Here is a 14,317-nt window from a genome sequence, read left to right as displayed (position 1 = left end):
ATCTGCAGGAACATTAGATTATCAATTACCTCATTGGGAGGACATGAGATGAGCAGGAGTGAAGAGAGAGAGACTTTGCAGAGTAGACTTCAATGCCCTTTGCCAACCTTTTACATTTCCTACAAATCACCCACAATGCTTCTCCTGCCCTTCTTCCCACAGTCTCATTTAAAGAGATCCTTTCTAGGGGTGCCTGGGTGGTTCAGTCAGTTGGGTATCTGACTTTGGCTCAGGTCATGATCTCACAGCTTGTGAGCTCAAGCCTCACATCAGGCTCTGTGCTGACAGCTCAGAGCCTGGAAGCTGTGTCTTCCACTCTTTCTCTCTGCCCCTCCCCTGCTCACTCTCTGTCTCTCTCTGTCTCTCAAAAATGAATAAACATTAAAAAAAAAATTTAAAGAGATCTGTTCTAGGGGCGCCTGGGTGGCTCATTTGGTTAAACAACCGACTTCAGCTCAGGTCATGATCTCGTGAGTTCTCATGATCTTCATGGGTTCGAGCCCCATGTCCGGCTCCATGCTGACAGCTCAGAGCCTGGAGCTTTCTTTGGATTCTGTGTCTCCTCCTCTCTCTGCCTCTCCCCTGCTTGTGCTCTGTCTCTAAAATAAATAAAGATTAAAAAATTTAAAAAAATAGAGATATTTTCTAAAATAAAAATAATAAAAAATAAAGAGATCCTTTCTTTTTCTAAGGGTAGTTCTTTTCTCTGTGCCCATAAGTCCAGACCCACTGTTCTACTCCAGAACAAGGGCAAATACCTAAAACAATAAAATATATGTTTGAGAAGAGGAAAACAAGGACAACTACCACTAGACTCTGTGTCTTGTATCAATATCATCAACCTCCCCTTCCTTGCCTTTATATTACAAAGTTTGAGGTTAAGATCCTCGTTGATGGGAAGCCACAACTCCATGTCTCCACTTTATGCCTTCATTTATTACCAACTCACAGCAGCCAGAGGCCTCTCCACCATCCCAGCAACTGGCCAGTGCCTAGCTGGCATCCATATCATCAGATCCAAAGGACTCTTTTTTTTTTTTTTTGACATTTATTTATCTTTGAGAGACAGAGACAGACAGAGCACAAGCGGGAGGGGCAGAGAGAGAAGGAGACACAGAATCTGAAGCAGGCTCTAAGTTCTGACCAAGCTGTCAGCACAGAGCCAAACACAGGGCTCAAACCCACGAACTGTGAGATCGTGACCTGAGCCAAAGTCAGTTGCCCAACTGACTAAGCCACCAAGGTACCCCATCAAAGGATTCTTTCTTGACCATGCTATGGTATCTGCCATTGTGGAAAACTACCACCTTTATTTAAACTTTCTTAAACTACAGATGTCATTCAACCTGACATTTTTTTTTACTCATCACCCCATATCTTTAGCCAAAGGGGTGAGACTGGGCAGCCGTATTTTATATCAAAGACCACAGGTGATAGGAGTGGGGGTACACACCTGGTTAAGGCAGCTTAGATCCCTGATGTGGCCTGGCTCAAAAAGAAGAGTCAGACCTATCAGATTCTCTTTTTCTCAGGAATGTGAAATAAAAAACACTTTGTCATTTTGGCATAGGAGCTAATAGGTCATGATGTATAAAGAGATTCTGGAGGCAATGTTTGACCACGTGAGGCCAAAATTATAAGAGTTAGAAACTACGAATGAGCAGAGGAAAAGATCCTGAGAGAGAAGAGATAAAGCCAATACAGAGAGTAATGAGCTGTAAGATTCAGGCAGGTGGAGGGAACTTCTGACCTCCAAGACCTTCCTTCCTGGAAAACAACAGCTTCTCTAGAGTTTTCTCCTTCCACTATTTATTCTCTCCCCCATTCTTTGAAGACTATTCTCTATTTGTTCTTTAAGTATTAGGGTTTTGTTGTTGTTGTTGTTTTCCCTTTGAGGACTCTGACCTTGGACCTTTTTCAATCTACACACTTTCAAAGAAACATGGTCATGGCTTCCAAAACTGCCTGTATCTGATGATGCTCACTCAGATCTTAATTTCTAGGCTAGCTCTCTCTCCTGAATCTCTCTCCCGAGCTTTTGGCCACGTTTACCCAACTGCCTAATGGACATTGCCGTTCCCCACCTCAAAATCAACACATCTAAAATTAAAACTTTCCTGTCAAACCCACTTTTCCTCTGATACTGCTTTTCAGTGAAGGAAACTTGCAGCTGAAAACCAAAATCACCCTAGACTTCTCTCTCCTTCCAATCCATTTGGACATTAAGTCATTTTCATGCATCCTCTTCTACTTCTCTTCACTGCTTCTCCTCTCCAGTCCTGCTGCTACTAAGTTCAGGGCCTCATAACTGCCCTCCTGGTTTTCTTGGTGTTAAACTCCTACCCCTGCCTGTAACTCTTCTGTGGCCTTCCCATTGTATTAAAGGAAAATCCAAACTCTTTAGCATGGCATCAAAATCTTCCATGATGCTTTTCCTGGTTACTTCATCAATATAATATTCTGCCGAACTCCATCCAACCACAGTTTCAAGGTATCCGGACTTTTTGTGACTCCAACAACATCTCAAGTGTTGCCTCTGTCTGGACTCTTCTCTCACCGATCCCTCTTCCAGGAAGGCTAACATCCCTTTCTCTTCCAGTCAACACTTTCCTAAGTCATCCTTCAATATTTATGATCCTGCCTCCACATATAAATCACTATCTTTTTTTATTATGTCCCAACTATACTCTGACCAGATGTATATGACTTTATGACACTTACTTTTAAAATGTTTGTATTCCTCTACTTAATCTGGAGGGGCAGAAAATATATCATTTTTACTGTTTGTCCTATGCCTAGCAGTGAACACGTTCAGAAGATGCTGTGGAGGAAAGGGAGGAAATGAATACACTGATCCTCCATGGGATAAAACTGGCCTATCCTCTGACAGAAAAGACTAATGCCAGGTAAGTGAAGTCACGAAATTTTATGGTCATAATTAAAAATGCCTACCAAACAAGGAAAAAACAAAAACCTCTCCTACACTGAGCAAGAAAGTGCACCATCCTCTTCTTCAGAAAGTGTAATGTCACCTCAAGTAATTGGAAGCAGAAACCTCTCAAAGGTTCCCATAACGATAACTAAGAAAAATGCAGCATTTTCCCAGATTAAACAGAAGCCCTCAAAAATATAAAGATTTGGGAGACGTCTGGGTGGCTGTCAGTTAATTAAGCACCAACTTCAGCTCAGGTCATGATCTTGCAGTTTGTGAGTTCTAGCCCCAAGTCAGGCTCTGTGCCTGCAGCTCAGAGCCTAGGATTCTGTGCCTCCCTCTTTCCCTGCCCCTCCTCTGCTCACGCTGTCTCTCAAAAATAAATAAACATTTAAAAAAATATACATATAAAGATTTTACGTCTACATTCCTATCCTTGAGAATATCAAGGATATGAGGCTGGAAATTGCTCCATTTAGACCTGATAAGGTGAAAATGGAGCCCATCACAGGGAATGGTCCCAGTACCCTGGCAGAAAGAGGCAGGAAACAAGTTGTCACAGCTGAGAACTGTGCTAAAGAGTCAATTAGTCCCTAATTAGCTAAGCAGCCCCTGCTGCTGCCCAGCTTGAGGAAATGCTTGAGGACAGTTTAAATAGGAATGTCTCTTAGTAACAATCTCTGTTTAAGATGTAATAAATGACTCATTCAATCCAGGATGGGAGAGGACCTGGCTGCTCTAGACTGGGGTCCCCTGGGCTATGAGTCTAGTCTCAGGTGTCTCTACCCTTTGCCCATTCTGTCTCAGTGCCACCTACCTGTCTAGGACTGAAGGAAACTGGCTAAAACTTGGGAGGCACACTAAGACAGCCTGGGGAGGACACACTGTAGAAGGCACAGGAAATAGGGAGGGGTCCTTGCAAAAAGGGCTCCATTGGCCAAGGGCTCAGCACTTGACAGCTTCTGGGGGGAAAAGGACCTGAGAGAAAGAACTTTTGCCTGTCGAATAGACACACAAGCTGAATATTCCAATCAAGAGTGGGAAGCTGCTTTGGCTTCTACATTGTGAAAATGATTGTCTTCCTTGACACATCCTAAGGGAGAAAAGGGTAGGCAATGCATAGTTCTTCCCTTGGCTGTTCTGTCCCAGGGCTCCAGGCAGAGTTGAGCTGGATGCTTGCTCACATTTCCTGTGTGAAATAGTCTCTTCACATTCTAGTTCCTGGTTTCTTATTCTCCAGGTTTCCTCAGAGAATAATGTGTGTGTCAATTCCTGTGGGAAACATTTGCTGATATTCTGCCCACACCTCCACCGCCACCCAAGTGAAGGGTAAGAACATCATCTAGGTCGCTCCCATGTATGCTCATTGGAGCACACAGATTGTAAATTGCAATGCCTGCTTTATTATCTGCCTAGTACAACCTAAGTTCCTCAAAGGGAGGAACCATGTGATAAACCTTTGAATCTCCAGATTCTGACCTGGAGCATTGTCTAATCTCACATGTTTAATAAAGTTTATTGAACCTTTCTTAATAAGGTGAAATAGTATATTAAATTATGTTATATTATACTTTCATATAATATAAGATGAAATAAGGCAGGACTGGTAATACAGCAATATTCTAAACTGAAGCAATAAAGACACTTTAAATGGGAGACAACCCAAGTAATAGGTCTGTGAAATAGGAATACAGAAGGCAAATCTACACCATTTCTGTGCCATGGAGCCCTTTGCCAATCTGGAAATGTCTTTGGGCCCCTTCTCAAGCATTCTCTTTTAAAGACGTAGTAAAATACATAATATGACAAAGGAAACCAATTATATTGAGATCATTACCGAAAGAACTTGTTAAAATTATAATTTAGTAATATGTGTTTATTAACTCATAGAATAACAAGGTCAAGTGGAAGTTCTAAAAACTATAATTTTTAAGTAACAATAGATGTCAACAGTGATGAGGTTTTTGGGGTGATAGTGGGGTTTGTGGGGCCAGCCGAAGGCCAAGAAAGAATTCTTAAAGAAGTATTTGGTGCAAAAAGGTGATTTTATTGAAGCACAGGGACGGACCTATGGGCATGCCCCAGGACCATGAAGAGACACTGGTTATATACTATGGAGCTGGGGGAGGTGAAGTCCGGGGCGAGTTTCCAGTGAGATTTTCATATGCTAAAGACTCACAGGATATTGGAGGCCTACCTACTGTGAAGCTAGGGTTGTTTTTCCCTCTAGCAAAACATTAGCACTAAGGGCAGTAGGGAGTTCCTGGAGAAATATTTTACTCTGCCAGCCTCAAGTATATGTCAGTGGACTGCAGGTTATAAGGACATTTAGTTCTATCTGCCATTTCCTTCTGGCTTTGTTTCCCACATCACTATGGAGGGGAGACTTAGGTCTTGCAGGACTACGATTTCTATCAGTTAGCCATTTGTTTTTCCCCTTTCCTTTGTTCTTAGGCAGCCAGGAGTGCCGGAGGAATATCACACATAGCCCACCTGGGTGGGGGGGGAGGGGGCGGTTTGCAGACTGTCAACTTTCCTTATGCTCCCTCATCAAACAATATTTGAAGATATCGGCCATAACAGCAATGTGACATGAAAATATATGTACCTTCTATTGGCAAGAGGTGCAGATACTGCAGTACCCCTGAGGTTTGTTGTCCACAATTGTGGGAACACTGAATTTCAGTTAGTGATGAGTGAAAATAGAGAAATACATTTTCTCCAAGAGGCAAGATCATGGATGCCCTGAATTCGTGGATTCCGTGAGTTCAGTAAACCCCCTGTCTGTGGAACACAGGAAAACAGAACACCTAAAGTAACAACCAAGAATAGCAATTCTTTCATCTCAAATCAGTGCAGGCCTCTACCTACACTATATAGTACACAGCTGTTTCAGAGGTGCTTACGCTTATGAAGGATATGAATATTCACTTCACATAAAATGTGACAGTTTATAAGGCTTACTATAAAACTACAGTAATAACAGCAGGGTGGTATTTGTTTAAAGATACTTATATAGATGAATGACCCAGACCTAGTGAGTTCAGAAATCGACCCACACCTGTTCAGTCAGTCGACTTTTGACAAAGGGGCCAAAGCAATTCAATGGGTTTAAATACTTTTTTCAACAAGCATTGCAAACCATTGGATATCCAAAAAGCTTAACCCTCACCACATATCACATATAAGAAGTTACTTGAAATGGATCTTTGACCTGAATGTAAAAAAAAACACAAGAAGAAAACATAGGAAAAAATATTTGTGATCTTTTGTTAAGGAAAGATTTCTTAGGTATGAAAAACTGGAACCATAGTGAAAATTTTACAAATTGGACTTCATCAAATTTAAAATGTCTGCTCTTCAAAAGACACTGTTAGGAAATGAAAAGATAGGACACAGATTGGTAAAACAAACAAGCAAAATTTGCAAAGCTCCTACCTGATAAAGAGCTTGTATGCAGAATACATAAATAATTACACAAAAAGCTTAGTAGATGGAAAGGCAAAAGATTTGAACACCTATTTCACCAAGGAAGATGTGCAAATGGCAATGTCCGTATGTAAAAACACTCAACATCATTAATCATCAAGAAAATATTAATTAAAAGCACAAGGAGGTACCACTATACAAACATTCAAATGATTAAATTAAAAGGGTTGATAATACTGTTAGAGACCACGTACAACAACTAGAGCTCTAAAAATTGTTCATACAAAGGCAAATGATACAGTTATTTTGGAGAACAGTTTGGTAGTTTTTTATAAAGTTAAACATACACTTCCCATATGACCCAACAATTCCACTCATAGGTATTTACCCAAGAGAAATGAAAACATATGCCCACACAGCAAATGTTAATAGTTGCTTCATTCATGTAGCTGAACGTCTATCACCAGCAGAATGGATAAAAATATTATGATATATTCATACAATGGGATATTTAACAACAAGCAGTGAATTACACATGCATGCAACAACATGGATGAACTTCAAAAGCATTACACTGAGTGACTAAGTGAAATATGCCAGACACGATAGACTGCATTCTGTATGGTTCCATTTACATGATATTCTAGAAAAGTCAAAACTATAGAAACAGAAAATAGATTGATCACTTCTTGCCAATGGGCTGTGGGTAAAAGAAAGGGATTGTCGACAAAGAGGTATAAGGGAACTTTCTGGGGTGCTGAAAATATCCCACATGTTAATTTGGGTAGTGAATACACAATTTCTATGTTTGTCAAATTCATTAAACAGTATACTTATAAAGAGTGGATATTGCTGCATGTAAACTGTATGTCAATAAAACTTGACTTTAAAAAAATTCTAAAGTTTTATCAGAGAGAAATTATAAATGATATTTTGTGACTAGAGCTAAATTGTCCTTTCAGAGAATTCAGTTTTAGGATTTTCCCCCCAAATGAAAGGCATTTGTGCATACTCTACAGACAGGAACAGATGCATTGGCTCACTATCTTATTGAGTTTGTATGCTATTTGGAAACTGAATTGCTTTGACAAATTACTTGCTAGGCAGGAAAAGCATTAAGGGATTATTTGTCCACCATGATTTCAAATTTTTCCCTAATGATAAAATCACTTGAAATAAAAGAGGGCAGCCAAAGTAGTTTTACTCAGGGAGATATTGTTTCATACATAGACATGTACAAAAGAGTATAAGCAAGAAAAGGAAATATATTCTAATTTTGAAATTTTTAAACTTACTTTAAATGTTATGATAATAGCAAACAATTTTAATGCTAAATAGCACATATTTCAGATTTCCTTATAAGTGCTTCTCAACTTAAAGACTTGAAATCACATGTGAATGTGGGTGTTTAAACTTACTTTACAAATTGAATCTTTACCTCTCAGACCACTTTAATACCCATTTTAATACTGTTTGAGGATTCTGTTAGATTATATCGTGTTTTTACTTGTTTATGTGCTCTAATGTTTTCCTGCTGTGCTATAGAACATTTTGCTTTAATAGGATTCTATGTATTTCAAGAATTTCTTTGTAAGTGATGTGCCTTTCAAAAAAAAGCAAGGAGAAGCTTCAAAATCTTCATAAAAGCAATGTCCTTCATTCACTTGTTGATAGAACATTAACATTATCTGCCTTATCCAAAGTAATGTATTTTCATTCACAGTTCATAGAATGTAGAACCACCACTTATTTTAAATGAGTTTGTATGTAACCGTCAAATTAAATGAGTTAATTTTTACCTTTGGGCCTTTTCAACATATCGTCATAATAATAGTTGTTTTAATGAATGGCGATACTTTACTTTATATTTTTATTCAGTTATTTTGCCAGAAAGACCAAACTAACTTCAAATATTTTTCATTTTTTCCAAAGATATGCTTGATCTCCAAGTAAGTATTTATTCTATTTACAGGGGGTCTGTTCTTTCATATAACTAGATCTGCTACTAATACAGGAACCACTAGCCACATGGCATTATTTAAATTAGTTAAAATGAAATAAAACTAAAATTTTCAGTTTCTTGGTCACACTAGACAAATTTCATGTGGTCAGTAGCCATATGCGGTCTGTGGCTATCCTGCGGGAGATCACAGATATGCGATATTTCCATCACTACTATTCTACTGGACAGAGCTGATCCAAATCAAAGTCAGGAAACTTTTTTCTTGAAGGCCCAAATAGTAAATATTTTGGGATTTACGGGCCAACAAGCAAAACTGAGGTTGCTATTTAGGTACTTAAAAAACATTTGAAAAATAGGTACATTTAAAGATAGAAGGAAAAAACAAGCATTCTTAACTTGATGGCTACACAAAGCAGGCAACAGGCTGTATATCTTTCAGTCCTTGATTCATTAACCACATCTTTATCGAGCACATCCATGTTTTAAGCAAAGCTAAATATTAAGCAAAGCATAGTGAAGAAAACCTAGTTCCAGCTTCAGAACATAATAGGAAAGGCACTATAACAAAAATTGCACAATTAATCAATTATTATAATATAACAAATAAAATGATAGAGATAAACAGGGTGTTATAAAAGGAAGTAACAGAAGAACCTAAAGCCATGTGAAAGATTGACTAATTCTAAAAATTATACATTATCTGCAACTAATATTATTTTGTAATATATGGCATCTACTGTTTATTGTAGACTTTCTAGGTGACCCATGTGAGAAAGATGCTATAAAAATTGATAAATCTAGGTAATACTTCTAAGTGGATTTATGTTTAAATATATTACATTCCTATATACCATCTGTTTTATATATGTGAAGTAATAGCACATCTAAAAATTATATTTGCTAAAATAACACTCATTGATGTTTGGTGTTTTATTTTCCTTTACTAGAATCTTTTATAAGAATAAAAATGTATAAGTGAAATGCTTCCTTGTAACTGGAAAAACTGTCCACAAGTTAACTCCTAAAATGGCCCCAATATCCTATTAATTGCTTATACCAAAATTCAAATTGAACCCTTCACTAAACAATACAATGCGATGCACATAAAACTAGGCCACTTCAACAGCTTTTTTAGAACGTACCATTTTTTTTCATTTATGAGAACTCAGCATGCAAATCACGAAACCACAACAAAATAAAAATATATACTATACTCTCTTCCTATATAATGGCAATGTTCCTGAAGATCATTTTGGTTTTCTGAGCCCTTTATTGCACTTTGCAGTTCATCCAAATGTGGCCTCTTTTATTGTAGTGTCAAGAACATGATATAAATCTAAATACTTCACCACTGAACATGTGAGAGACCTGAGAGACCAGAAGCCATTCTAGACACCACATGCCTTGACTGACAAATAGACCAAGCCGAAGTGGTTTAGAGATCACATCATGTGACATATATCTGCTTTGTTTCGATGAATAAACCTAGAACTTTTAAAATATGGCCAATTACACATTGAGATGAGGGTGAAATAAAGAGAATGGAATATTTTCTGAGGTCATAACATTCAGTATTAATTCTACAATTTCACTATAATTAACGGGCCCAGGAGCAAATCCTTCTGCTGATCGGGTTTGAGTTGCTCTTTTACGGTGACAAATGAAGCACACCAAGAAAGTAAAATTTGACATTCCCTTCATGCCTTCTTAGAACAATCCATGTTGGAATGAAGCGGAAAATAGTGGAGTTTAAAGACAAATTAAAAAAAGGAAAAAGAGAAACAGTGACTGAATCCATCAAGACAAGATTCCACTTTTGAATGTCTACGTGCAGCTCGGCTCTCCCATTACCTCTGCATAATTTTCAGCAGGGAGCTGCTACTGTTATTCTTTAATGCAACCCTGTATATAAATTAAAGATTCTGGCTCCCTCAAGGCAAATATCCTGAATTCATCTTTACTGAAAGAGAAAAAAAACTGTCATACCTTCTTAATCCAGAAGATCGAAGGTCCCACACAGGAATCAGTTCTTAATGTCATCTGGGATGGAGTCATATGGACAACTAGCAGACATTTTCCTCATGGAGCATGGGACTTCTTCTGAGCACCCAGTGGCCAATCCATAGATGAGCTCATCCTGTGCCTCTTCCATCTGAGATCCCTTCTGTCTCTGGGAAGGAGCCCCGCGCTCTTTACTCACACAGTACCATCACCACTGAACCTGGGGGTACTCCTCTGATGGTTTCCATTTGCTGGAACGTTTGACACAGGAGTTGGTGCTTGTACAGAGGTGGAAGGGGGACAGGGTTGGCTGCTGGGGTCATAGGAGGTGGTGAGGTGGGAGTAATTAGCTGCCTTGAATCTACATCTGGCTTTGTTTCTGTATAGAACCTGTATCAGTTGGATCAGTGTGTCCTGATTCTTGAGATCTCAACCATATCAAAATGTCATTTGGCCCAAGTCCAGACTCTGTACTTGCATTTCTAATGTTCCACCGTAACCATCTATCACTGAGACCCATCACGTTTCCTTTTGATTACTCTAGCCCAGAAGAAAGCTAAAACATTTTCTGGGATCTCTTTTTCCCAGCGGGAGCTCTCTGCTTCATTCGAGAACAGTTCTCAAACCTTAACCTAAATGATGGCCAACCATTGCCAGCGTATTTCGGAAAGTGGTTCTCCTTTCTCTGGAATTTTTGTTTATGCTATTTCCTTACTTTCTGATATCATTAAAAATATGTGTTTTGTAGTTTATTTGCCTTTTTGTGGTTTTGCAGTCAATGTGTTGGCTTGCCATGACCTACTACATCTTGCCTGAAAGCAGACCTATTAAATTTATTTTTACATGCTGCCATGTTTAATCTACCTCATTAATGCCTCTGTTCTGTACAGCAAAAGAGAAGCCTATCACAATGTTGTCACTCTGGTGAAGGGACAGAAATGAGTATAAAGTCGTGCTTTACAGAATTTGGAAACAAAGTATAATCATTTTCACTGGTATATATTTGAAGATACCACAAAAAGACACAAAACTGTTTTTAAAAAATTAAAAGCAGACAAAAAGCAAAGTTGAACGTTGTCCAGTAGTGATGACCTATCTGTTTTAATTCAGTGACAAATTCCTAAAGTTTAAATATATTTCTTATTACATATTCATACATTTTATTAAGATATTTATTTTATGAATAAAATATTTAGGAATCTTTCTGCCCTCACTTGTGTCCTTTGAAGCTTTGAGCAGCAGGACTGTTCACTGAGGAAAAGATTGGAGTGTGCTACCTGTTTCCACGCACCCCCCCACATGTCCACCTCACATGCACACACCACCCACATACGTAGACAAGTGGCACTTAATTGCATGTGAAGTTTGTCACCCTCCCCTATTCTGTTGGGTGCTTTAGGGGAACAGGTCAATACTCTCACCTATTGTTTTGTGATTTTTTAAATGACCTTTTTATTTTGGAATAATTTTCCATTTACAAAAAAAGTTGCAAAAATAGAGTTCCCATATACTTATCACCCAGTTCCCTCTAATGGTAACATGTCACATTCCCATGGTGCATTTGTCCAAACTAAGAAGCCAACATTGGTACATTACTATTAACTCCAGGCTTTATTCATATTTCAACAGTTTTCCACTAATGTATGTTTTCTGTTTTAGGACTGAGTCCAGGATACCGCCTTCTATTTAGTGTTTTGTGATTTTGTTTCAACCGATGTTTTGTAAAGTTCCACATTTAAGAATTCAATGTCCTGTTTGTGCTTATATACAACTACTGAATTTTCATCTGAAAATTGTTTTCGAGTGCAAAAGTGCCATGTTTTTCACACTCCAAACTCCTAGGCAGGCCTCTGAAGACAACTTGTCCTTTATTTATGACACTATATATTAAACTAACTGAAAATCTTCAAAATAATGCTTACTTTGTACAGAGTCCATGAACTCCAACCAGAACACATAAAAGTCAAATTTGAGCAATAAATTTTGATTGATTCTGAAGTACCATTTAAGGCACTATTTTCTGAATAGATTTTCATGGAAAATATTTTAAAATATCGTTTTATAAAAAATTATTTCCTATAGGATCTGAAAGGTCTTTAGGTAGATTTTTAGGAAAATGTCTGAACACTTTAAATACTATTTCCGATTGCCAGAATGACAAATTGTTTAATTATTTTATTACAGTGATTTATCACTCAAGTTTCAGTACTCTGATCATTATTCTTTTCACTTCAACTAAACAACTGGCATTTTTCTGTTTTGTTCTTGTTGTGTACTCTGAAGCACTTTCAAATTAAAAAAAAAAAAGAGGTTTTTATCTAGGGGCCATTAGTGAATGTGCATAAGCCATTATATTGAGTGAAATAAGCATTGTGTGATTGAAGATTAAATAAGGGAATGGATTATGGTTCCATTAAAGACACAAAGATATTCCTGGAAAAACTATGAAAATATGCTTTTCCATTAAGGAAAAACACTTATCAGCAGGGCCAGTCTGGGTAGAGATTGCCTACTATAATAGAAAGCAGATATTCCTTATACATGAGGAGGGCATTAGGCTTGAGCATAGTGTAACTGTCAGGTAGGACTTCAATTTCTGAAAGTTAAACTTGTAACTCACATCAGCCACAGATGACTAAAGCTGACACCAGTTCAAGGGGGCAGCCATGATTCTCGTTAAAGGTGGAAACGTTTGGAATTAAGACGATTTAGCCTAAAGAGAAAATGACTTAAGTAAGGGTCACACATTTATGGCTTGAAGTTTTATTTTGTTTGGCCCAGACAGTGTGTTTGTTTATTCGTTTTTAATTTCAATGGGGCATTCCCTCTCTGGCTGAACACAGTCCCCACCACACATGATGGTTTTCTTGCCCTGTGGCTACCAGTTACCATCACAGTTTACACAATGTTCCTATGAGAAAATGGCTCTGTTTCCGCGGTGTTATTCAAGGTAGAAAAAGGAACTGTGTTTGAGAAGCCAGTATTCTCCTTGCGTTGATGTTTTTAATTGGCCCTGAGGATATTTGACCTCATGACCCTGGTAGAAAGGTGCCATAATATTCATCTGAAGGTAGTGGGCATTCCCCTGATTTTGAAGTTGTAATTAAGATTGGAGTCCAAACATACTATTTTTTACCTTTATCTCTTGCAGAAATGGCTTAGTGTTTTTAAGCCCAGTCTCTGCAGCTGGACTGCATCAGTTCATATCCCCACTCCGCTATTTATAATTATGTGTCCTCAGGCAAGCACTTAACTATGCCTCAGTTTCCTCAACTGTAAAAGGAGGGTAAATATAGGTCCTGCACAGAGAGTTGTTGTAAGGCTTCCATGAGTCGACGCGTGGGAAACACTGAAAACAGGTCTTGATATATAGAACGTGCCACCAGAGTGTTAGCTATTGTAGTTGTTACTCATTTTCTGACTGTGCTCATGTAGAATATATTTTACATTGGTCACATAACCTCCTAATTTCTAAGTGACCGATAAAAAGAAACTCATCACGGTGTTTGGCCCTCCCCCACACTTTGTGCCTCCATGTGTCAGCACCAGCTCCAGGGTGTTGCATATTAAAGGAGGTAAATAACAACGGTGAATAAAATACATTCAGAAATGACAGGGACCTTAGAGATCATCTAGTCCAGGAGTTGGCAAACTTTTTCTGGAAGGGGACAGATTGCAAATACTTTGGCTTTGTGGCCATATGGCTTCTGTGGCAGCTACTCGACCCGGCTGTTGCAGCACAAAAGCAGCTATAGATGATATGGAATGAATGGGCGTGGCTACATTCCAATAAGACTTTTGGTGGACACTCAAATTTGAATTGTATATAATTTTTACATATCATGAAATATTATACTTCTTTTGATTTTTTTTTCAACCATTTAAAAATGTGAAAACCATTCTTAGCTCACAGGCCATAAAAAACAGGTGGACTGCTAAACTTGGCTGACCCTTGGTCTAGTCCAAAGCTTACAAACCCCAGTGCTTTCACC

General features: G+C 38.3%; 1 protein-coding gene across 5 annotated transcripts in view; it reads left to right on the top strand.

Moving 5' to 3' along the window:
- Positions 1 to 11,174, top strand: part of METTL25 (methyltransferase like 25) — a 155,748-nt gene extending 144,574 nt beyond the window's left edge. For 2 of the 5 annotated variants that reach the window (XR_008419711.1, XR_008419710.1), the window contains 3 exons: positions 2,803 to 2,906; positions 4,173 to 4,261; positions 9,640 to 11,174. The gene's annotated coding sequence lies outside the window, so the exon portion shown is untranslated. Of the gene's footprint in view, positions 1 to 2,799; positions 2,907 to 4,172; positions 4,262 to 9,639 lie in introns of all 5 variants that reach the window. The other 3 variants (XR_008419708.1, XR_008419709.1, XR_008419712.1) reach the window with 2 other exon arrangements.
- The last annotated feature ends 3,143 nt before the right edge of the window (positions 11,175 to 14,317 follow it).

The sequence above is a fragment of the Panthera pardus genome, unplaced genomic scaffold (assembly GCF_024362965.1).
Source record: "Panthera pardus isolate Hobbes unplaced genomic scaffold, ASM2436296v1 HiC_scaffold_6, whole genome shotgun sequence".
NCBI classification, from domain to species: domain Eukaryota; kingdom Metazoa; phylum Chordata; class Mammalia; order Carnivora; family Felidae; genus Panthera; species Panthera pardus.
The sequence above is the reverse complement of the archived record's forward strand: the minus strand, read 5'-3'. Positions and strand labels throughout refer to the sequence as shown.